The sequence below is a fragment of the Euprymna scolopes genome, chromosome 32 (assembly GCF_053919585.1).
Source record: "Euprymna scolopes isolate OS-2025 chromosome 32, ASM5391958v1, whole genome shotgun sequence".
Classification (NCBI taxonomy): domain Eukaryota; kingdom Metazoa; phylum Mollusca; class Cephalopoda; order Sepiida; family Sepiolidae; genus Euprymna; species Euprymna scolopes.
The window spans coordinates 93,036,555-93,061,047 of NC_136513.1; the positions used below are offsets into that span (position 1 = coordinate 93,036,555).

The following is a 24,493-nucleotide window of genomic DNA, read 5'->3' on the forward strand; positions in this document are numbered from 1 at the left end:
TGCGTGTCTCTCCCTTCCTCCCTCTCTCTCTCTCTCTCTCTCTCTCTCTCTCTCTCTCTATATATATATATATATATATATATATATATATATATATATATATATATATACATCTATCTTTCTACTACCGCCTTTCCCTCTCAGTTCGAGAAAGGAAGAATTAAAAAAAAAAAAGTATTAATCTGAACCCGGAAGGCAACGAGTCATGTGCATCAACTCTCCGCGATGGTGGCAACAAACAGCCTGCTTATGGAACTCTGACCTGCTTTCCAGCTGACTATAATATGGTAGTCTTTAAGTCCAATGTGAACAAGTTCCAGTTGAACCGTCGCCTTAATAATAAAGTTATACCCAACTTCTGTCCCTTACTATTCTGGAAAAGTCACCCAACAAACAAGTCATGTATGGTTCCCTAATATTGTGAGACAGAGACATCTAGCACTTGCCAGTCATATTAGTCGCCATGATGAACCGGCAGGAAAGCTCCTATTTTGGACTTCAGACGCAAAAAAAGAAAATGTAACACTGAACTCCATTTTTGAAGAGGAAACTGGGTTGGTAGAAACTGAGCGGGTTGCTGCAATGGCCGACCGAGAACTCTGGCAATCGGAATTTGTTCACGTTTAACCTGCATTGGATGAACAACAACAACAACAACAACAACAACAACAACAACGTTCCCCGATGATTATCGTACACCCTTATCCTCGAGTGTACGATAATCATCGGGGCAACTCTTTCCTTAAATGGTCCTTTCTTTTAATTGTTTTGATTTAGCAGTCGATGCGGCTTTTCCCCTGATATGACACAGAAGATGACTAATGTGTTTACTTGAAATCTCAGTAAAGGAAAAACAGGCCAGTTTTATGTGGGACTTCAGAACGATAAGACTTTTACTAGATTTTCTGAAAGTCTACATAAAATGAGTGAAGCATGAATAAATGTAAAATGACTCCCTGGCAACACCGGGTGCGTGCAGCTAGTAGATGTATATGGGTAATATAGACGGTATATAGATACAGAGCAGAGTGATTAGATAATATGTAGATATAGACTTAGATGGTATATATGAAGTGACGGAAGTGTTTAGATAGTATATAGATATAAGGTCGAATGATTAGATGGTATAAATGTGTAGAATAGAGTGCTTAGATAGTATATGGATATCGAGCTGAATGTGTTAGATAGTGTGTTAATATACAGCAGAACAATTAGAGGATATGTGGATATAGAGCAGAATAGTTAGATGGTATGTTGATATAGAACAAAACAGTTAAATTGTATGCGAATATAGAGCAGAATAGTAAGATGGTATGTTATTATAGAACAGAATGGTTAGATAGTATGTGAATATAGAGAAGAATAGTTAGATATATGTTGATATAGAACAGAATGGTTAGATGGTATGTGAATAAGAGCAGAATAGTTAGATGGTACGTTGATATAGAACAGAATGGTTAGATGATATGTGGAAATAAAAGAGAATGGTGAGATGGTATGTTAATATAGAGCAGAAGAGTAAGATGGTACGTTGATATAGAACGGAATGGTTAGATGGTATATGGATCTAGTTGGATGAGTATATAATATATCTGTATGGAACAGAGTAGTTTGATGGTATGTAGATATAGAACAAATTAGTTACTTAATATATATAAGTGTAGAATGATTAGATGATATATAAATATATATAAATAAAAATTGAAATGTAGGTTGTTTACCTACTGATAATCTAAATAACCACAAGACCGATTGCTTCCACATTTTGGTATAGTATTTTCATCGTACCCATGCGTGTTTTTCTATATCTCTTTTTAATTGTAACGTTATACTTAATTTTTATTCGGTAAATTAGATGGTTTTCTTTGTAACGAAGTTGCCATTTTTTTTTATATCGGGAAATATGACCGCCGGTGATTCACCAGTCATGTGACATCGATAAAACGTTAAACTTTTACATTTGTCTAGGCTGTAGAATGGATGTATACAGGCACATTTCCACAAATAATAAATGACTGCAGAAAATCAGTAAACCATTTTTTATGTTATGCTCAATTAGTTTTATAGGCAGATTTTCCGTTTAGATGTACAAATATCCTCGAACCATGAAATAAATAAAAGAAACTCTTTCGGTCAACACCGGTATCTCGCTTAATGTAAACAGAAGTTTGTTTACATTTATGAAATGAACAATATGTGTATGTTAGAAATGTTTCACAAAGTTTAAGTGTGTAACATTTAATCATGTAATTATCGAAAATGTAATCATGTGGTTGAAATTTAATTTAAATTAACCACGTGTGGTTGCTTTTTTTTAAATTTTTCTTCGAAATTGAACGATTGTGGATTATGTTTTTACTATTCAGAAAATTAAAGAATTCAAATTTTTTACATTTGTGTGACTTACGTCTACACCCTGATTGCTTCTCACATGGACAAGTATATGTTGCGTGTTCTAAAGTCGCAAATCATACAATTTCTATATCTGCACAGAAAAAGGAACACCTCAAAATATTGTGTATCCACAAATATTGAGAACTTAAACAAACACATACATTTTGTTTTTTGTTTTGTGTTCTATTTAAACAAACTGGGCCACAGCAACGGGTACAGCTAGTATATATATATATATATATATATATATATATATATATATATATATATATATATATTGTGTATATTTAGGCAGCATTTTCTCATTTAGACAAATATTATTGAATAGCACGGAGTTATTCTGTTTTACAATTTTCCTTTTTATCTTCTCCAATCTCCGAATAGACCGTTTTGTGTTCTTCTCGAAATTGTATATGTTGGACCCATAATCGCGAGCGCTTTCGACAGAAGTGCTTCTATCATCCTCAGGCAGATAGTAGAAATAAATGTAGAAATTGTTTTTTCTAATTACATATATATATATATACATTTTTCATTGTCACGTGTAGCTTGTTACAAGTTAGGTAGGCGGACTTTATATATATATTTATATATATATATATATATATATATATATATATATATATATATATATATATATATATATATATATATAAATGTAACTGTTGGTTCGTTCGGAATTAGTTATCTAAAAAACCACTGGACGGATTGCTTCCACGTTTTGGTATAATATGTTTACTATATCCATGTGTGTTTTTATATATTTCTTTTTAATTATAACATTATACTTAATTTTTCTATGATAAATAGGTGGATTTCTTTGTACCGATAGGCGATTTTTTTTATTTAGGGACAATTATTTATTACCGCTTCCTGTCACGTGACCAGTTTTTCTAATTTAGCGGTTTTTCTGCTAGATCTGGAGATTTCGTTTACAATCTAGCGGAAAATTCTAGAAAATCTGGAGGTATTTCGCACCCACACACCCGCAAGCGCTTGAAAATACTTTAAAACATAAAATAAATTGTAAAAAAAATTGTAAGTAAAAAAAAAAGTAGCATTTATTGCCTTTGGTAACAATTATTTATTGATTATTTGTTTTGTTTTTCGCCTTTTTTTCGGCTAACAATTCTTAAATCTCGCAATAAAATCGATTTTTCCAAGTACATTTTAGGTGGGGCGTGGGCATTCCAACCTTCGAAGTTTAGTTTAAAATACGAAATTTAGAAGTATTTAGTCGAAAATTGTAAAAAGCAAGAAACAACAGCAAAAAAAACTATATCAATACAATATCAATACAGTAGAATTTAATTATCTACCAACCTAAATACATTTAACATGCTAAAACAAAGATTTTTTATTTTTTTATTTTTCTAATTTCAAAATATGTTGCACCATTATTGTGAGGTTTTATTTGCAGTATATTTCAATTTAACTTTTATTATAAAAAGTTTGAGTTTATGATTTGTTTCCTGCAACAACAAAAAAAATACCCTCTCTGAAAAAACAGGCGGGGTTTGTATTACTGTACACATAGATTCGAAAAAGTTGTCAAAAAAACAAATATATAACAAATAAATGTTATCAAAGGCAAGATAAGTTACTTTTCTCCCTCACTGGATATATTTTTCGTGTTTTTATTCAATGTAACATGTTTATTCAGCTCGAAAACCATACAGTGTTTACCGATGTATTGGAACATTCAAGATGGAGTTTGGTGCTCTCTTTAACACGGTAAGTTTGGGAAAAGATGTTATAAATAAAAAACCGGATAAAATACTGTTAAAAACTCGCTCAATACATGTTACTGTGACATAGCTTGACATATATTCGGCGGGTTTTTAATAGTATTTTGTATAGTTTTTTATTTATAACACCTTTTTCAAAACTTACGGTGTTAAAGAGGGTGTGAGACGCCATCTTGAATTTTCGAATACATCGGTAAACACTGTATGTTTTTCGAGCTGAATAAATATGTTACATTGAATAAAAACACGAAAAATATATCCAGTTTCGCAGAAAAGTAACTTATCGGGTTTGTATTACTGTACACATAGATTCGAAAAAGTTGTCAAAAAACAAATATATAACAAATAAATGTTATCAAAGGCAAGATATGCTACGCGTAGCATAAACGGAAGCTGCAAAATGGTGGAAAGAAGTTCGTGGGTTCAGGGGTAAATACCATGCAAACGGTAAATTTGCCCCAAGTTTAACTATCAGATTCGTTGTCAGCGACCTAAATTACCTATACAAAACAAATTAGAGTGGTCGGTGTTCTGTAGTAGCGTATCTGGATATTTACTTTTTTTTTTCTTGCTTAAAAAAATAGCATTAATACAGTAAGTTAGGTAAACTGACATTTTCGTTTAAAAATGGAATTATTTCCCTTTCGTTATTAACTTTAAAAAAAAATTTTTTTTTTAATAAATATTTTGTGTTTTATAATACATAAAGTACAATTGTTGAATGTTACTGTCTTGATTATATTCGTTTGGGGGGCACAATTAAAAAATTAAGAAAGATTAAAATGAAGCGAAATTTAAATTTAAGTTTCCGTTCCATTTTTACAACAACCGTAAAACAGTGCATACTCAGCAAGTTTTATCGTAATTTATAAGCATATTGAAACACTAAATCAACATTTTATTTATTTTTTTGCATAATTAATAATGGAAGTATTTTTCTGTTTATTTTCTTAACATCTGTTAAAAAAAGAAATAATTTGTACATTCTCTTGAAAAAAAGAATCAAACTTTTCTCTACTTTCACATGTGTTCCATTTTAACAAACTGAGCCACAGCAACGCGTGGCCGGGTACAGCTAGTATATATACATATATATATATATATATATATATATATATATATATATGTGTGTGTGTGTGTGTATATATATATATACATATATTAAATATATTTATATACATACACACACATATATACATACATATATATATATATATATATATATATATATATATATATATATATATATTAAAAAAGAGAGACAGACAGACAGACAAGGCAAGGAGTCGCTAAACAGCAAAAATCGTAAAGACATTTTTATAAGATTTTCAATTTCTAATTTTCTGAACAAAATTAATTGGTTTGAGATGACGAGCAGATTTTTACTACGAAAAATCAACAAAAGTTATCGTACATATATATATATATATATATACATATATATATATATATATATATATATATATATATATATATATATATATATATATATGAAAAAAAAAGAGACGAGAAGGAAAATGAGAGAGAGAGAAAGAAAGAGAGCGATACGTGCGTATATGTGTATGTCTGTGTTTTATGAATTTCCTGTCCTTTCGTATTTCCCGCGTTGAATTTTAATTAACTCCATTCCCCGGCGAATCATAATAAACGTATTCAATTTCGGAAAGCACAAGCAAGCGGAAATCTTTTCAAAATTGAAAGTAAATAATCCATTTCAAAACTGGCACTATATTTTTGTAAAATAAATATTGCTTTTTAAAAATACTCGCGTTTTGTGTAAACACATTCCTACTTTATAAATGTATAATAATTTATTACTTGCACCGTACTACTACTACTACTACTACTACTACTACTACTACTACTAATAATAATAATAATAATAATAATAATATATTATAATTATTCCGACGCATTTCCGGTGAAAAACAACATTACCTACTTAAATGCCATGTCAAAATAAGCAAACTCAAAGGGTGATTTTGTTGATTAAGGATCTTTTAAACCTACGCATTTCAGGTGAAAAGATTACTACCTACTTAAATATCATATTAAAATTAGTGTAGTGTAAATTCCAACGCGTTTCAGGTGAAATCATTATTACCTACCGAAGTTTCATGTCGAAATATTTACAATCGTAGAGTGCTTTTGTTTATTATGAATCTTTTATCTCTACGCATTTCAGGTGAAAACATTATTACCTACTTATATGTTACGTTGAAATTATTACAAAGCAATTAGTACGAAGCAGTTTTCCGTAAATACGGTAAACCCGACCTGTTCCTTACATACACGTGTAATCCAATATTTCCTTAAATCATAAACAACTTGGGGCCATCATAACTTACATAAAATCGACCTTCATATCACGTATGTACAATATACATCTAACTGAACTTTTGAAAGACATTAAAGACAGACATTGCAAATGTTTATGTTATTGAATTTCAAAAAATTTTTTTTTAAAAAGATGGCTACCACACTGTCACATGATCACAATGCTTCGAGATTAGGATAAGATTAGAACAGTTCAACAAATTGATGCAATTTTGTCAGTAGAGATACCAGAACCTGAAGATCCAGAACTTCATCGATGCCTCCGATCAGTCTCGAAAAACAAAGGATACCCCCTGTAGGGGCAGAATATACGCAATATTCATTAAGTTCATATTTCTATAAACAATGCTCTATACACGTGTATTAATAAATAGATGGATACTTTATATATATATATATATATATATATATATATATATATATATATATGCGTGTATGTGTGTGTGTGTGTGTGTGTGTGTGTTACTTGTTTTGCGATACTTTTTGAATGAATTCAATTATATATACAAAAGTGCATATTTAGCTAAATGCGAGTTGGGAATAAATTTCCCTTTAACTAATTTTGTTATCCCCAAATAGGGAGCGGCATATATATTATTTTTCTTAAGTATAATTATCCACTGACACGTTTTTCGTCGTCTACGATTCATCAGAGTGGCTGAATCTAGCAAGATTCGAAATCGGGACCCCATGGTAAGTAGCATAATCCCATACCACTAGGTTATTTCGCACCACTGAATGTATCGCGTTTTTTTTTATGTAGCTGTCATTTGTTTTGCGATACTTTTCGAATGAATTCAATTATATATACGAAAGAGCATTTTTATCTAAATGCGAGTTAGGAATAATTTTCCCTTTAACCAATATTTGTACCGCCAAATGGGGAGCGGCATATGTATCATGTTTTTTTTTAAATATAATTATCCACTGACACGTGTTTCATCGTCTACGACTCATCAGGGTGGATGAATCTTGCGAATCTGTAGGGGGTTATGCTACTTACGATGGGATCCCGATTTCGAATCTCGTTAGATTTAGCCAATCGATGCAGAACATATATAAGGTTAAAAACAGACAAACAATCCAATCTCATTATAATTTATTTCAATCCGGAGCAAGTCTCTTCAGACAAGGTGAACTAGTGAAATCTATGGCAAATTTAAAAGCGATTAACTTGACGTTTTGCTCTTCTTGTTTGTTTTCTTAATGTAGATCTTTTAATTTAACAAGTCTCGATCACTATAAGCTCTAAAATAAGTAACCTCTTTGCAAGTAAAGAAATTTTTAACGGCTACAACTGAAAAGAAAATTAGAAAAAAATCTAGGTATAGAAGCCGCAAAGTTGTATGGTTTAATCCCCCATTCTGTAGGCTAACTAACATCAACATTGCTATTTTTTTCTTGACACTCTTAGGCAACCACGTCAACACGGGATCTTTAATCGTTATTTTTATGGTAGGTACTAGACTTAGCTCCAATCTATGCTCTCTCTCTCTCTTTCTCTCTCTCTCTCTCTGTAAAACGTTCGCAACAAATACACGACTGGCTCCTACAACCGCTACCAATTTCCTGCACTCTGTATCTATGCCTAATGCTATGATATTGATGATATTGATCCTCTTAACAGTGTTGAGCTTTTTCTATCTTGATAAGTTTTGCTTTTCTAATTTACTTGGTTCGTTGCACCTTATCACAACAAAGGCCGTTTGCCTCTTTGGTCTAGTGGTCTCCATCAATTCGGTGTCTTGATACCTCATTGTAATACAGATTCTTATTCCAGAAGCTTCTTTCCAAAAATTGTGCGGAACTCCCCTCCTGCTTCTGTTTTCCTCCTACCAAGAGTATTAATCTTTTATAGGCTAAGCTCAATAAGCATCTCCTGTCTTTTCGATAATCATCTTTTGTTCTTGTTAGCTCCTTGCATCAAGTGGCTTCATGCCTTGTCTGGGGCGAGTTCCATATATATAAAAAAAAAGGCATGACATGCGTATAGTTGATAAAACTTACGCGTCCTCGAAAGATCGACCGACCGACCGACGGCCAGACAGACAGATCTTTTATTTGAGATGCGAGGTCACAAAAAACTGAAGACTTAACATGAGAAACCTCGTCCATTTTGCTTCCCAACCATCTTCATCAATTTTTGTTTTGTTGTTAACATTTGCTCGTTGTCCAAAGTTCCGTGTTCTGATCACTTTTACAGAATGCCGCGAATCGTTTGTTTTTCGCATTCGCCGCTAATCCAAACGGCGGGGAAAACCCCATGTTTTTGCCTTGCACGCCAAATGTAGAGTGGACGCCATTTTAATGGAGACAACAGACGCGAATCACGTTCGAAAAGGAATTTATTACGTGCGAATTGGCTGACAAGAATCAGAAATAACACTTGAAGAATAAAGATCTGTCACTCTTTTTGCATTTTGACTTAGTAACCTTTTCATGTCCATCTAGTCATCAATCTATATATTTACCTTTGAATCTTACTGTTTGAATCTATTCATCTTTAAATTCTTGCTTTTCAAATCTCTCTCTCCACTCTCCATCTCTCTCTTTTCATATATATATATATATATATATATATATATATATATATATATATATATATATACTTGTTTATTGTTATATAAACATGCTCACATCCCGCTGCTACAAATAGCCACTTGTTTCAATCAAACAACAGATATCATCAGGCAGCGACTTGACTATTCAAAAGTTCAATGAATAACCTGAATGACAATGATTATTCATTGAACTTTTGAATAGTCAAGTCGCTGCCTGATGATATCTGTTGTTTGATTGAAACAAGTGGCTATTTGTAGCAGCGGGATGTGAGCATGTTTATATAACAATAAACAAGTATTATCAGCTCTTTTTATTGAGCACTATCTAACAACCTCGTTGAATTCATTAGTCCATTACTTTTGAATATAAAAAAAAACCCGAGTGTATATATATATATATATATATATATATATATATATATATATATATATATATACGTATATATACATATATATATGTATATATATATGTATATATGTGTTTGTGTGTGTGTGTGTGTAAAATATTTATAAATAAAATATCATGTTTAAGCGTATTGTACGACCGGGCAACACTGGGCGTCCAACTATACGCTTAAACATGGTATTTTAATTTATGCTGATCTCGTATATTAATATGGAATCAACCCTCTATTGATTATTATATATTACCAGGAATAATTTTCCCGGTAGTGTAATTCTCCCCCCCCCCAAAAAAAAAAAATAAGTAAAATAAAATAGATAAAAATTTGTTTTAAATAAATAAGAAAATGATAATAATAATATTAATAATAATAATAATAATAATAATAATAATAATAATAATTTCGGCAGTACATATACTAAAATTGGAACGGTACAGAAAAGATTAGCATGGCCCCTGCGCAAGGATGACATGCAAATTCGTGAAGCGTTCCATATTTTTGCAAGACAATATAACGAAGAAGCGTTACAGGGAATTAAGAACACCGAAGCTGCAGAAGTACATGTTCCACACCCCCATCATGCATCCCCTCCATTGTTTCACCACCGTTCTCCCAATAGAAAAGTGATATCAAATAGCCATGAAGGGTCAAGGAGGATGGAAAGACCGAGGCGGGAGCACTGGCCAGACCTCCGCTGGACAAGTGTGAAGAGAACTGGGATCTTGGGGAGGCTTAGTGCCACTCAAATTCCAGTATAAACCAATGGCCACTGCCAGCGAGAAATCAATGGTAAGAGGCTGTTGCGATGATGCAAATTTATTTGCAAATGCTATCGAAGGAGGAGAGAGCTGGACGTCTGGGGAGACTTGTTGTCACTCAGCTTTCATAGAACACCACAGGTCTCCAATCAGATCGTTTGCTGACTTGTGTGAAAGCTCCATGTGAGCCAATAATAATAATGTCGTTCATCAAATTCCGTTTGTGTTTGTTTACAATATGACGTCAGTTGATATTTGGATTTGACAGTGAATACCCTGGAAAAGTTCATTCTGATTAATTTTTAATTTTAAAATATGTAAGCGAAAAAATGATTTGCATCAATTTTAAATGGTATCACTTCTCTTATCATAATCGAACTCATTAATAGGAAAGACTTAAAATAAAATGGTGAGGTACACCTGGGATTGAACAGGGGGTCATTCGATCCGTATTCGAACGCTCTACCACGTAGCTATATCTTCGGATGACATTTTTATTTTTTTTTTTAAGAAAAAAATGATTTGCTGAGATTTTATTATTTCACTTGGCCGGTGTAACGTAAAATACTCCTGTGTAAAGAAAATCTTTTTTACCTATAGGAGAGAAAAGTTTGTATCTAAGATCGAATTTATAACTTATCCGATGAATTTTTGTATAAAACATATCTAAGAACACTGCCAGACATATAAATTACCTTTGTATGAAATATTTGCAAAAGATAGGCTCAGCCGTTTCGGAACCTATGAGGAAAGAACTCGCACACACACAAAAGTGACTTTATATATATATATATATATATATATATATATATGATTGCTTAATTTAATCACATAAATTAATATACAAAAGTATAAATTTATGCGTAAACTTTAAGTATTTACTTCCACAGTGCTCAATACGTAGGTAGAGCTAGGTAGTAAGTTATAAAATATATATGGCAATTAAGCTACACAGAATATTCCGCGTTTCATCCACGTTAGAGAGAGAAAGAGCGAGAAGAGGAGAGAGGGATCCGCCAACTTGACAATCATTAGCATTTACGAGTGGCTTCGGTCCTTGATAAGTGGCAACTTAATAAAAATAGGATAAGTCAGGCTTACGCCTGATGAATCCTAGCGTGGATGAAACACGGAATATTCTATGTAGCTTAATTGCCATATATATTTTATAACTTACTATATATATGTGTGTGTGTGTGTGTGTGTATCTATTATATCTATAAAAGTGAACGTGTCTGTCTGTCTGTCTGTGTGTCTGTGTGTCTGTCTGTCTGTGTACATTTCCCTACGCAATAACTCTGTCAATTTTTAGTCTATAAACTCGAAATTTGAAATACCGGGTACTGAGATTTGGGAAAATCGATGTGACGGGTGTCAGCCGGAAATTTGGCTGTTAAGGGGTCAAATTTCAACGATTTGACCTTTAAGAACTCTACCAAACTCCTCCGACAATTTTGGGTCTAGACACTTGAAATTTTAGATATAGGTTCCTTGAACCTGGATCTAACTTAATAAAGTGATTTGAGCCCGAAACTATAAATTTTAAGGGGTCATAATAGGGGTCAAAGTTTTAAAAAATTAACCATTTTTTTTGGTTTTGTTGCTTTTTTTCATCAACTCTCTCGAATTTACTATAATACCATTTTTTTTTATATTTTTTAAGGGATCATCAGTTGTTTAATATATATATATATATATATATATATATATATATATATATATATATATATATATATATATATATATATATATATATATAGTGGAGATGGTAATTAATAAAAGCTGAGGAAAGTGCTCAATACTGTTGTAGAGCAAATATGCGTTTTATTTTTTATTACCGTATCTTTCTGTTAAGTTACATTATTGTTTCGGCTACTCGACAATAATGTAACTTAACAGAAAGATACGGTAATAAAAAATAAAGCGTATATATATATATATATATATATATATATATATATATATATATATATATATATATATATATATATACACTTGTGCCCGATATTATTCATACCCCACCTTGAAAATTGAGTTTATTATGTGTAACTTTGTAAGAATTTATGGTTTACGTCCATATTGATACATATTCTTAATAAACCTCTTCTGATCATTTTCGTCATTTTAAAATCTCGGGATACTTGTAATAAAAGAAATATACAGCTATTTATAAAATCTGCAATGTTCAAAAATAATCATACCCCCTTATTTTTTCAGTATTAATCGAATTTCTGACTGTTTGTTTCCTGTTTGATTCTTATTTTGAATGCTTTTATACAACCTTTGATTAATTTCATTTCGTTTTCTGCATTTTTCAGAAATTAAAATGATATCAACTGAAAACCAATAAAAGAATAAAAATTATTAGAATGGGGAAGAAAAAAGAGCTTAGTAATTATCTAAGGGCTAAAATTGCGAATTCACATAAGGATGGTTTAGGTTACAAGTCAATTTCCAAGAAATTTGAGGTCCCTACAGCAACAGTACAGAGCATCATCAAAAAATTCCAGAGCCACCACACAACAAACAACTTGATTGGTAGAGGAAGGAAAAGGAAACTGTCTGCTAGAGCCACCAGGAATATTGTAAGAAGTGTTAATGCAAATCCAACCACCACTACTAAGGACATTTTAGAAAATCTGGAGTCTTCTGGCATAAAAATATCAAGGCAAACATTGCAAAGGACTCTGCATGAAAATGGTCTGAAAGGAAGAAGACCAAGAAGGACTCCATTGCACACCGGAAAACACCTTGCAGCACGTCTAAAGTTTGCTAGGACCCATGTGAATTCTCCAGAGTCCGTTTTCTCAAGTATTTTGTGGACTGACGAAACAAAAATTGAATTGTTTGGCCATATGGATGCTTCTTACGTTTGGAGGAAGAACGGAGAAGCTTACAACCCAAAGAACACCATACCCACGATGAAACATGATGGTGGTAGCCTAATGTTTTGGGGCTCCTTTTCGGCTAGTGGTCCAGGTAGTTTGGTCAAGATAGATGGAACCATGAAGAAGGAGCAATATTTGGAGATACTCCAGAAAAACATTAGACAGGATGCGGAGAATCTCCATTTAGGACCAAACTGGGTCCTTCGACATGATAATGATCCAAAACATACTGCCAAAATAGTCAAGAAATGGTTTGAGGATAATCAAATTAATGTTTTGGAATGGCCTTGCCAGAGTCCCGACCTGAACCCTATCGAAAACCTCTGGCACATATTGAAAACTGAGGTTAAAAAGCGGAAACCTAGAAATTTGAGGGATTTGGAGAACTACTGCATTGAAGAATGGTCAAAAATCAGTGTTGATGCTTGTAAAAACCTTGTTAATAAATATCCAAAACGGTTACAGGCAGTTATTAAGAATAAAGGGCATGCTATTGACTATTAGTAAGAGAGGTATGAATAATTTTGAACTAGTGCCATTATTGTTTTTCTTTGTATAATGTTTCAAACTTGCATAATTTATTTATTTGTTGAGTTTAAATTAAATGCCTATGCTTGATTTATTGTCTGAAATCCCTTTAATATTGTCTACCTTCTGGTTTGAGCAATATTCTTATAGAAATCTCAAAGATCCGAGGGGTATGAATAATATCGGGCACAAGTGTATATATATATATATATATATATATATATATATATATATATATTTGACATTTTCCAAGTATATATATATATATATATATATATATATATATATATATATATATATATATACTTGAACAATGTCAAATGTCAAAACATTGTAATTGTTATGCTCCGACGATGTCAAACACAGATGAAGCCAAAGATAACTTCTACAATGAACTTGGCATTGTTATTGCACATGTTAGGCACAAAGAAAAACTAATACTGCTGTTTGGGCTAATCATGTCACTTAGAATGGTGAAATAGGTCATCATGGCGTTGGATGTATGAACTCCAATGGTTTTCGCTTTCTTTCTCTTTTCCAGGAGTATGACCTTACCACTACCAATACACTTTTCCAGCAACTAAATCAGCGTAAAATCTTTTGGATGCATCCACGATCCAATGATTGGCATATGATAGCTCATGTTGTCACAAGGATCCGAGACATAAAGGACTTCTCGTTCTCAAAGCTTTCACTTTTTATCCGACCACGCTCTTCTTCGAAGCGAATCCAGCTTCCAAAATCTACATTGTCTAAACGCATAAATGTCTTACCTTTTAGAAATGTAGAAAAGCGTAATGAACAGTCAAGTAAAATTGACTCATCTCTTGATTCAGGATTCAACTCCTGAGAACATTGAGTCTTCGTGGAAATCTCTACGAGATGTGGTCCACAGCACATCACAGGAGGTTCTTGGTTTCTCAGTTCTCAAACACCAGGATGGTTAGACGACAATAATGCCGAGGAAATAGGAAAAAAGGAAATAGCTATTATCGAGCAGATGCATTGAATGCATAAAGCATGGATTGATGGCAATCAACTGCAAAGCAACAAGCATACAACAAATGTAAAGCTAAAGTTTAGGCCGCATTAAGGCAAATAAAAAAGGGCATCAGAATTGCAAGTAAAAATAGCAAAGCGTTTTATGATGGTCTGAGGAAAGTCAATAGTCCCAGAGAAAGTGGTACATGACCAGTGCTTGCTTCTGATGGTAAAACACTTTTAACTGAGAAGAATGAAATATTGCTGCGATGGAAGAGGTTGTCGACAGCATCAAACAATTATCATTAAGCAAGGCCCTTTGGAAAGATGGTTTACCACCGGAAATTTATAAGTATAGAGGCCAAAAGCTAGTCAAAAAACTGTATCAGCTTTTTGAAATCATTTGGTTTCATGGACAAGTTCCACAAAAACATATTTTATACGAATAAAGGTAATCAGCATTCTTGTGGAATTTCTCTTCTTAGTATCGTAGGTAAAATCTTGGCGCGTCTAATTCTCGATAGAATCATAAAGGATTTAGTGGATTACATATACTCTGAGTCACAGTGCAGGTTTAGGTTTGGCCAGGGAACTGTGAATATGATTTTTTTTTCTCTCAGATAAATTGTGGAAAAGTACGGGAGAATAACAGTGAATTGTATATGGTATTTGTCGACCTTAGTAAAGCTTTCGACACACTGAACAGAGGAGCATTTTGGAAGGTACTGAAAAAACTTAAAATACCAGACGCAATGCTTAATGTTATTGCGTCACTCCATGACGGCATGAAAGGTACTGTGATCTTAGGTAGATCTGCTTCGGGTCCTTTTACTGTCTCAAATGGTACAAAGGGTGTGTGCTCCTGTTCTGTTTGTTCTGTATTTTTCGGTGATGCTTTGGCATACAGTGATTTCCATTGTAGTGTGAACTTTCGATTTCGTACTAACAGTGGATCGTTTAACCATCAGCGTATTAAGGCAAAGACATTGCGGAGAACCCAAATAATATATGACATGTTATTTGTTGATGATGCTGCATTGGCCGCTACATCGTATACTGAAGCGTAAGAACTTGTAAATGAAGCTAGCAAATCATTTGGACTCACGATAAGTATTAAGAAAACTGTAGTAGTTTATCAGCCTCCTCCTCTTCAAAAGCAAATGGTGTGAAACAAAATCCTACAGTTCATTTTTTTTCCTGATTATTGTAGTACAGTCGATGGAAAAAAATTGAAATATGTCAAATGTTTCACATACTTAGGTAATATGGTGAACTCAAACGGATCCCTTAACGATGAAATTGTAAATCGCATAGCGATGGCAGCATCAGCTTTTGGTAAACTTCGGAACCGTTTGTGGAATGAGGTGTAGAATTAGAAAGTAAAATCAGTATAGGGCTGTTGTTCGTACAATTCTCTTGCATGGTGCTGAGGATTGGACCCTTTACCTCTCAGATATCATGCAGTTGGACGTACTTTACAAACACTGCCTTCGCACAATATGTGGATTTACCCTGATGGATAAGGTGACCAATGTTTAAAAAGTGTGATATCGATGGAATCCAAACTGTCTTGTACAGTGTGATGAATAGGGAATGATAGAATAGCCAAGGCACTTTTTTACAGGCAGCTTCAATCATGTAAAAAGTCACGTTGGCCGGTCACTTCTGAGGTACAAGAATTAGCTCAAGCACAATCTGACAACAACTAACAACTCACTGTCAATTTTTGAACAAACTGCTTCAGACAGGAAACAACGGAGACTGACATGTCACAATGTTTTAAAAGTCTTTCAATTAAAAAGAGTACAAAAACTCAGAGAATCAAGAGAAAAGAGGAAAGAATTGGCTGCCAGACCACCGAAGGACAGAAACACCGGAACTGGAATTAGTTTTTTTTGAGACGCTTATACGTCAAAATAAACGGGAGAGTCCATCTTACATATATATATATATATATATATATATATATATATATATATATATATATATATATATATAGGAGTCACCGGATGCAACTCGAGGATAAGGGCTATAGCGCCTACAGTAGTCAATGGGATAATATTGTAATTGTTAGTTCTGCGAATTTATTAAATTGGATTATTTAAGGGGGCGGTTAATCAAGAATTTGATTATGTTGGACTTGAAGACAACAAAGTTGTATTCAGCTGGGAAGCAGGCAAATGGAAGAGAGTTCCACAGGCGTGAAGAAGCATTCTTTCTTCTCTTTCTACTCGTTGCTGAATTTGCTGCTTTTGCAACGCGAGATATTGTTCTGCCTGGAATTGGAACATTTCCATCAATGAATCTTTGACTTTCGCATCCATCATACGAATTCAGTTTACAATTTACGCTTGTATTAAATAGATATTCCCTAGTAAAAAAAAAAATCAACCTCTGGCAAAATCTGTTGCCAAGGTCACTTGAAAAATGGTTGGATCCTTCTACCGCTCCAGTAGATATCTCATTGCTTATGCAATTCTCTACCTATATAAAAGTCAAGGACGTCCAAAGATGGATTACTGTTGCCACATCTGGGCAGGAGCTGCTAGAAGCAGCTTCTGCCTGGACAGAGTTCAAAATAGATTCGTGGCTTAGTGGAGGATACCTTAGTTTCTTCCCTGCAACCTCTTTCCCACAGAAGAGACGTTACGAGTCTGTCTTTGTTTTACCGTTATTTCCATGGCAAATGCTCGTCCGAGCTCCAATCTCTGGTCCCCCCTCGCTAATCCTTCACGATAAACACCCGTCTAGCTAAAACCACTGTCAGTAATTTCCCCCACTGTTTATCTGTGCCTAAATCAAAACGTAGATTCCATGAACAAAGCTTCTGTCTGAGAAGTGCACAGCTGTGGAACTCTCTTCCGTTTGCCTGTTCCCCACCTGGCTACAACTTGGCCGTCTTCAAGTCCAACATAAACTAATTCCTGATTAATCGCCCCCTTAAGTAAGACCCTTTATCAAATCTCCAATACCAACTATTACTACGATATTATCCCATTGATTGTTGTACACAAAATAACCCTTATCCCCGAGTGGCTTCCGGGCCTTGATAAATGGTGATCCCCATGTAAAAAAAAAATAGGCAACATGGTCTACATGATTAAGGGACCAGACTTCGTGCACAAACGTCACACTAGCCAAATTCGGAAAAGATACTCGAACAGTGAGATGACCAGATCGCCTGAGGAGGACATCATGGACACAGTGTTTGATACTTTTCAGGTGCCCATACCAGAGACAGCTCCGGAGAACAGAAAATCAAACAGAAAACGAAAATCAACAGAATTGATTAAGGTGAACCCAAAACAAAAACGTTATTAATCCCAGACGGGATATTTTCAAAGGGAAGTGTTATACCGGCCTTCCTTGAACAGAGGAATTTACACCGATTAGCACTATAAATAGCGCTAGTAATTCCAACACCGGTGAGAGAGATGCGACTTCACTTCAACTGCTAGCCGAGTGCCCAGCACGCTTTATTTCAATACAAAATTAATCCACACCAACTTTTGTCTTCTTCCCATACATTAAAAACGATTTTCCATTTTATTTTATTTTATTTTTACTTCTATTTTTTACTTCTATTTTTATAACATGTAATATGACCTCCTGATGATAATTTCTAATAACACTGAATACATTAGATATTTACATTAGACTCGGCTTTTGTACAGACTTTATCGCCTGAAGAGATCGCTAGTGACTAAAAAACTAGTTGACCAAAACATGCTCATGAATGTGTAGCGACATATTAATGCTTATGTAAAACAAATAAAAAGTATATTTTGCCCTACTTAAGTATTGAGCACTTGTATTAACCTCGTTAAAACTTTATTGATTACTTTTCTTCTGGAAAATATTAATCTGGAATTATATATACAAGGCTATATGTCTGTCTGCATGGTTGTCTCCATATTTTCAAACTGTATCTCCTCCGAAACTAAAAGTCACCGAGCGGCACCAGGGGCCTCAAATGATTGAATTTTTTAATGAACTGTTCTTTTATGGATCTTTAGCCGGTTAAAATAGTTTTAAGGGGTCAAAATTGATAAAATTGTAAACCATTTTTTACATTCATCTTAGTTTATTTTCAATTATTAATTTTTAATCAGTTCATATGCATATAACGTTGGTACAGTGGTAACGTCGCCAGCTTGAATGCTACAGTTTCGGTTTCGATTCTAACTGAAGGTATCCAAATACTTTTTTTTTAAAAAAACTTTTGATATCACAACTCTGTAATAATATATACGAAATCTAGACAGATTAAAATATCATATTTAAGCGTATTTTATGCCCGGACAAAGACGGGTGTCCTCCGCTAGTATATATATATATATATATATATATATATATATATATATATATATATATATATATATATACGCGTTTTTTTTTATTCAAAAGTAATGGACTAGTGAATTCAACGAGGTTGTTAGATAGTGCTCAATAAAAAGAGCTGATAATACTTGTTTATTGTTATATAAACATGCTCACATCCCGCTGCTACAAATAGCCACTTGTTTCAATCAAACAACAGATATCATCAGGCAGCGACTTGACTATTCAGATGTTCAATGAATAAAGTTTATTCATAGAACATTTGAATAGTCAAGTCGCTGCCTGATGATATCTGTAACATTTGAATAGTCAAGTCGCTGCCTGATGATATCTGTTGTTTGATTGAAACAAGTGGCTGTTTGTTGCAGCAGAATGTGAGCATGTTTATATAACAATAAACAAGTGTTATATATATACACACACATATATATATATATATATATATATATATATATATATATATATATATATATATATATATATATATATATATATAGTAATCTATTTTTTAAATAATTTTACCAAGAATTATTAATAAGTTTGGGTTTCGGTTTCGATTATAGCTGAAGGGACTCAAGTTTTATATATATATATATATATATATATATATATATATATATATATATATATATATATATATATATGGGGAACATATATATATATATATATATATATATATATATATATATATATATATATATATATATATATATATATATATATATAAATGCTCCCTATCTTACGTTGAGCATATTGGGAAGTGATATAAAAATTACCATTAGCATATGGAGTGATGCTCTTTGTGTTAACAAATTGAGCTTAGGTATTTGTACAACGTCAAAACATTGTTAATTCACTGACCGCATAGCAGCAGCCGTATAGCGCAACGGTTAGAAATGTCTGGGCGATCCTGGCTTGAGGTAATATCTTGTCTAGCCGCACTGATGAGCTGTGAAACAGCTAAACAGTACCGTATGTGGATGACTATATATATATATATATATATATATATATATATATATATATATATATATATATATATATATATATATAATGAGAATTACAGTTAAGTTTACCACAATGATCCAAGATGGTAAAACCAAAGTAAATTATAAATATCAAAGAAATAATATTTATAAAGTAATCTCAACCAGATGTAAAAGCTCGATAAAACCAAACAGGAGATAGAGCTTATATATAGAGCAAGCAAAATCCGATCCCGCATTTTGCTAAATCCTACCCTCTAATGAGAAGGAAAGTATTTCTTCGAAACTCCGCGGATTTAGCACTATCCATTTATTTAGTGTTTCCTTTTTAAAAAATAAATATGTTTAACTCTTTTTCAAAGTGTTTTTTAACATATTTTATTAACTACTTGTTCTTATATATATATATATATATATATATATATATATATATATATATATATCACAATTTTGGTTTCGATATAAGCTGATGCACCCAAATCATATGGATATATCTTTTTATTTTTGAGATAATAACTTTATAACATATAAAACCCGATAGAACTTTAACTTTATAATAATATATAAGAAATCTGCAAGAATTAAGATATCATATTTATGCGTACTTTACGAGCGGGCTATGCTGGGTGTCCCGGCTAGCTTAAGTAAATACTTTTGCGGTTTTAACAAAAGAGCTACAATAATATCAGAGCGTCTCCATTTACGCTAAACATCCACGGGATGCCAACATTAATATATTACGTATGAATGAGTCTACTGTGGAATTTCCACAGGCCCTACTAGTTTTTATTAATATCCTTTCTTCGTCTTTGTTTTGCTTTGGAATATTATGGCTGTTTTTATCATTAATATGTGATCGTCTGTGAAGGGTAGACAACTAATCCAAAGTTAACATTTTTCAGTATGAGTTGTGAAACGTGCGTAAGACGACAAAGAAAATAAAAATAAAGGCATTTGTCGAAATAAAAATTATAGTTGTAAACTGATTCTTTCCTTTGTTTTTTTTTTGGGGGGGGTGCATCAAACCAGTATATATACTCTGAAGTCGGAAACATAACTTTATTGAGCTCGTTCTTTGAAATAATAAGAACAATATAAGAGATATGCACTTTAAAACATATATATATATATATAAACTTAGGAATATATATGTATGTGTGTGTGCGTGAGAGAGAGAGAGTGCGTGTGTGTGTGTGTGTGTGTGTGTGTTGTATATTTAAGACTATTACCTTCCCCCCCCACTCATTTACCATATGTGCTTTTCGCCCTTTCTATATTCTATTTGTGTTTTTGACGTCATCTTTATTTCTGGCATTCTCAGCCTCTAAAGTTATTCTCTTATCTCAAAATAGTTGGACTCTCGAGTTCTTCCAATAAAAATATTATTGTTACAGTTATTTCCCCTTGTCTCGTTCGGCCTGCCTGGCAGGTGGATTAAAAAACAATGGCGACGAGCCGTGACTGACGTTCGTCAAAAAAGTTTATCTTTTTCCGTAAAATTCCGGTTTTGCAATTAAAGACTGGCTTGTCTTGAGCCGAAATACCTTAATTATACGAACCCCGTTCGGATATTTTTATTATTATTATTATTATCAAACCAAGCTTCGTGTTTTACTAGTTGGGTTACCTGTAAAACGACGGATACATAACGCCGAGGCAACTTTCAACACGTTTATATGTGTTAAGAGTCCAATCTTCAAAATACTTAAAAATAAACTATACAAACAAAAACTAGCAGGAATACCCGACGTTACTCTGGATTGAATGAGGATCACTATTATATACTTTGTAGTATTTTTATTATCTAGATTATCCGCAAGTACTCGTGGTGTAGCGGATAAAGTACTATGTAAATTCAGTTTTAACTGACACACTTCTGGAGGTTGGAGGTTCAATCCTCAGTGCGGGTGATACGAAGAATATAACTGCAAATTGCTTAAGAATTCTATTCAGTCATGGCTGACGGAACGAGAATATATTACCTGTGGTTTAGATAAATGGCTCAGTTCGAATTGCCATCCAGAAAGGTTCCCTGTGTCGACAAAATACATTCGAAGAAGGTCGGAAGTTACATCGACCGAAACGTTGCGCGATTAACAATGAAGACGAGAACAGCAGTCCGAATAAATCAAATAAAACAAATTAATATGTACATTTTTTTCATTTTGCTTACAACTAGGACTAGGACAACAGCATATTCTTTTCATTGTTTTGACTCTCGAGTGTATATCCGTTGATATCTTATATGCTTTTATATAGAGTGATGTGGTTCTCGGTTGATGAACTGTGTCGGATATACACCCGAGAGTCAAAACAATGAAAAGAATATGCTGTTGTCATAGCCCTACTTATAACACCATGTGATGGTGTCGACACGGACTGAAAGTTTGGGTGTACAAAGTTCGAATCTAGTTCGTTCCACGAAAATACACACACACACACACACACACACACACACACACTTTCACCAAACAAACACGTGACTCAAGGGGAGGTAAATAAAATAGCCGAATATTAGTTTCTTTGTTTTTACTACCCCCGTATCCCCCCAGTATCGTCTGAAGAAGCCGAAATGTTGGAAAACTCTTTGAATTAATGTCTTATACATATGGTTTGAAATTCTTTTTAAAATTCGGATATATGTTTTTGTGCTATGTTTTGGTTACAAGAGAATTACGACTTATCAACTCTCGAAGGCCACTCGAGGATAAGGGTCATTGAGTGTATCATGTTTAGTTAAGAAAATATATAGTGATCATCAGTGGTGGAAATTGGGTAGAATTTGATTATTCAAGGGAAGGACTCGACAAGAACTTGTTTACATTAGACTTGAAAACAGCCATGTTGTAGGCAGCTCGAAAGCAGTCCATTTCTAGTAAAAAAAAGTTCTGTTGATTGAATTTGTATTTAGATTTAGGCACAGATAGAGAGTGGGGGGAATTGTTGGTAGTGGTTATAGCTAGTTGAGTGTTTTTTGTGAAAGTTTTGCAGGGAGAGGACATAGAGTGAAGCCCAGTTGGGCACTTACCATGAAAATAACGATAGAGCTATGACAGGTTCGCAGTGTCTCTTCTGTTGGTACTGGTTGTAGATAGGCGAGTACTTTTTGTGAACGTTTTGCAGGTTGCGGGCCCAGGTTCGCAATGTGTCTTTTGTGTGAATTGCAGGGAAAATAAAAGGACATTACCTACTTGGTTTTGAAGCAGGGTTTGAACTCTGTCAGTGCAGGATAGGTTGGTCCGAGCAGCCCCCTTCCCCCAGATATGGCAACAGTACTCCATTTTAAAATGTATTTGGCACTTTAAAGGATTGCCTCGGGAGTGAAATACCTTCTGGAGCGGTAGAATGACGCAACCAATTTCTAATGACATCGGCAATAGATTTTAAGTCTTACATTTTCAGGTCAGGATTGAAGGTCGGTCCCAGAAGCGTGTCAAAGCAGGGTGTTTCTTTAAAACATATTAAAGAGGATATCTCTCCATGGATCACTTAGAAATGGGGAGCATATTTAATACTTCGCTTCGGGGATCTAACAGAAACAAGTGTGTCATCGGGATTGTGCGGTGCTAGCAGGGATACTCGACGTTGCTCGGGATTGAATTAGGATCAATGAATGTTCCACACTTCCAATACTTTTATTGTCATTGAAATCTGTGAAATTGCACATTTTTCAATCAAATCAATTGATTGTCTTCTCTAGTCGGGGACCCATTGCGGTGCACCAGGAGGAAGCTCACATGCCTTCACATAGTGATTTTGCCCACAATACATTGTAGTACATTGCACTGTAAAGAACTTACTGTTGATTTTATGAAATTATTTTTATATAATGATTTTAATGAATGTTTAAAATGCAAATGTCACGTGCAATGCTACAATTCTACCCTAAACAGAAACATTTATTTCGAAGGCGCTTCTGTCATATCAAAGAACCAACTATTATTTTATACGTCGGACTATTCTGCTTGTGCAGTTACAAACCTTCTCAAATGCACTTATGATGTTAGGCTGTACAAAGGTGTTAACTTTGATCAAAGTTGAACTGTTCCTTCTTTAATGGGACTTCTTTGATTATCGATTTTTGTACTATCGAATGCATTCCGATACAAAGAACACATCCAGGCACATAAAGTGAATTTGTGCGAAATTTCATAAAAATCGGACCAGTCGTTTTTTCGTCTTTAGGGAACGAACTAACACACACACTCTCTCTCTCTCACACACACACACTAGCCCATTCATACACACACATTCACACACTCACTCACACACACTCACTCATACACACACTCACACACTAACCCATTCATACACACACTCACACATACACACACTCACACATACACACACTCACACACACTAATTCATTCATACACACACATTCACACACTCACTCACACACACTCACTCATACACACACTCACACACTAACCCATTCATACACACGCTCACACATACACACACTCACACACACTAATTCATTCACACGCACACTCACACACACTCACACACACTCACTCAAATACACACTCACACACACACTCACGCACACACTCACACACACAAA

The 24,493-nt window shown here is 33.7% G+C and overlaps 1 protein-coding gene and 1 non-coding gene across 3 annotated transcripts in view; both read left to right on the forward strand.

The window, feature by feature from the left end:
• The window catches only part of LOC145256500 (soluble guanylate cyclase 88E-like), a 957,444-nt gene that overhangs the window by 343,299 nt on the left and 589,652 nt on the right, over positions 1-24,493 (forward strand). The window lies entirely within an intron of this gene.
• LOC145256690 (U6 spliceosomal RNA) lies at positions 9,841-9,944 on the forward strand. The gene has a single exon (XR_013864012.1). It is a non-coding gene; the product is annotated as a U6 spliceosomal RNA (small nuclear RNA).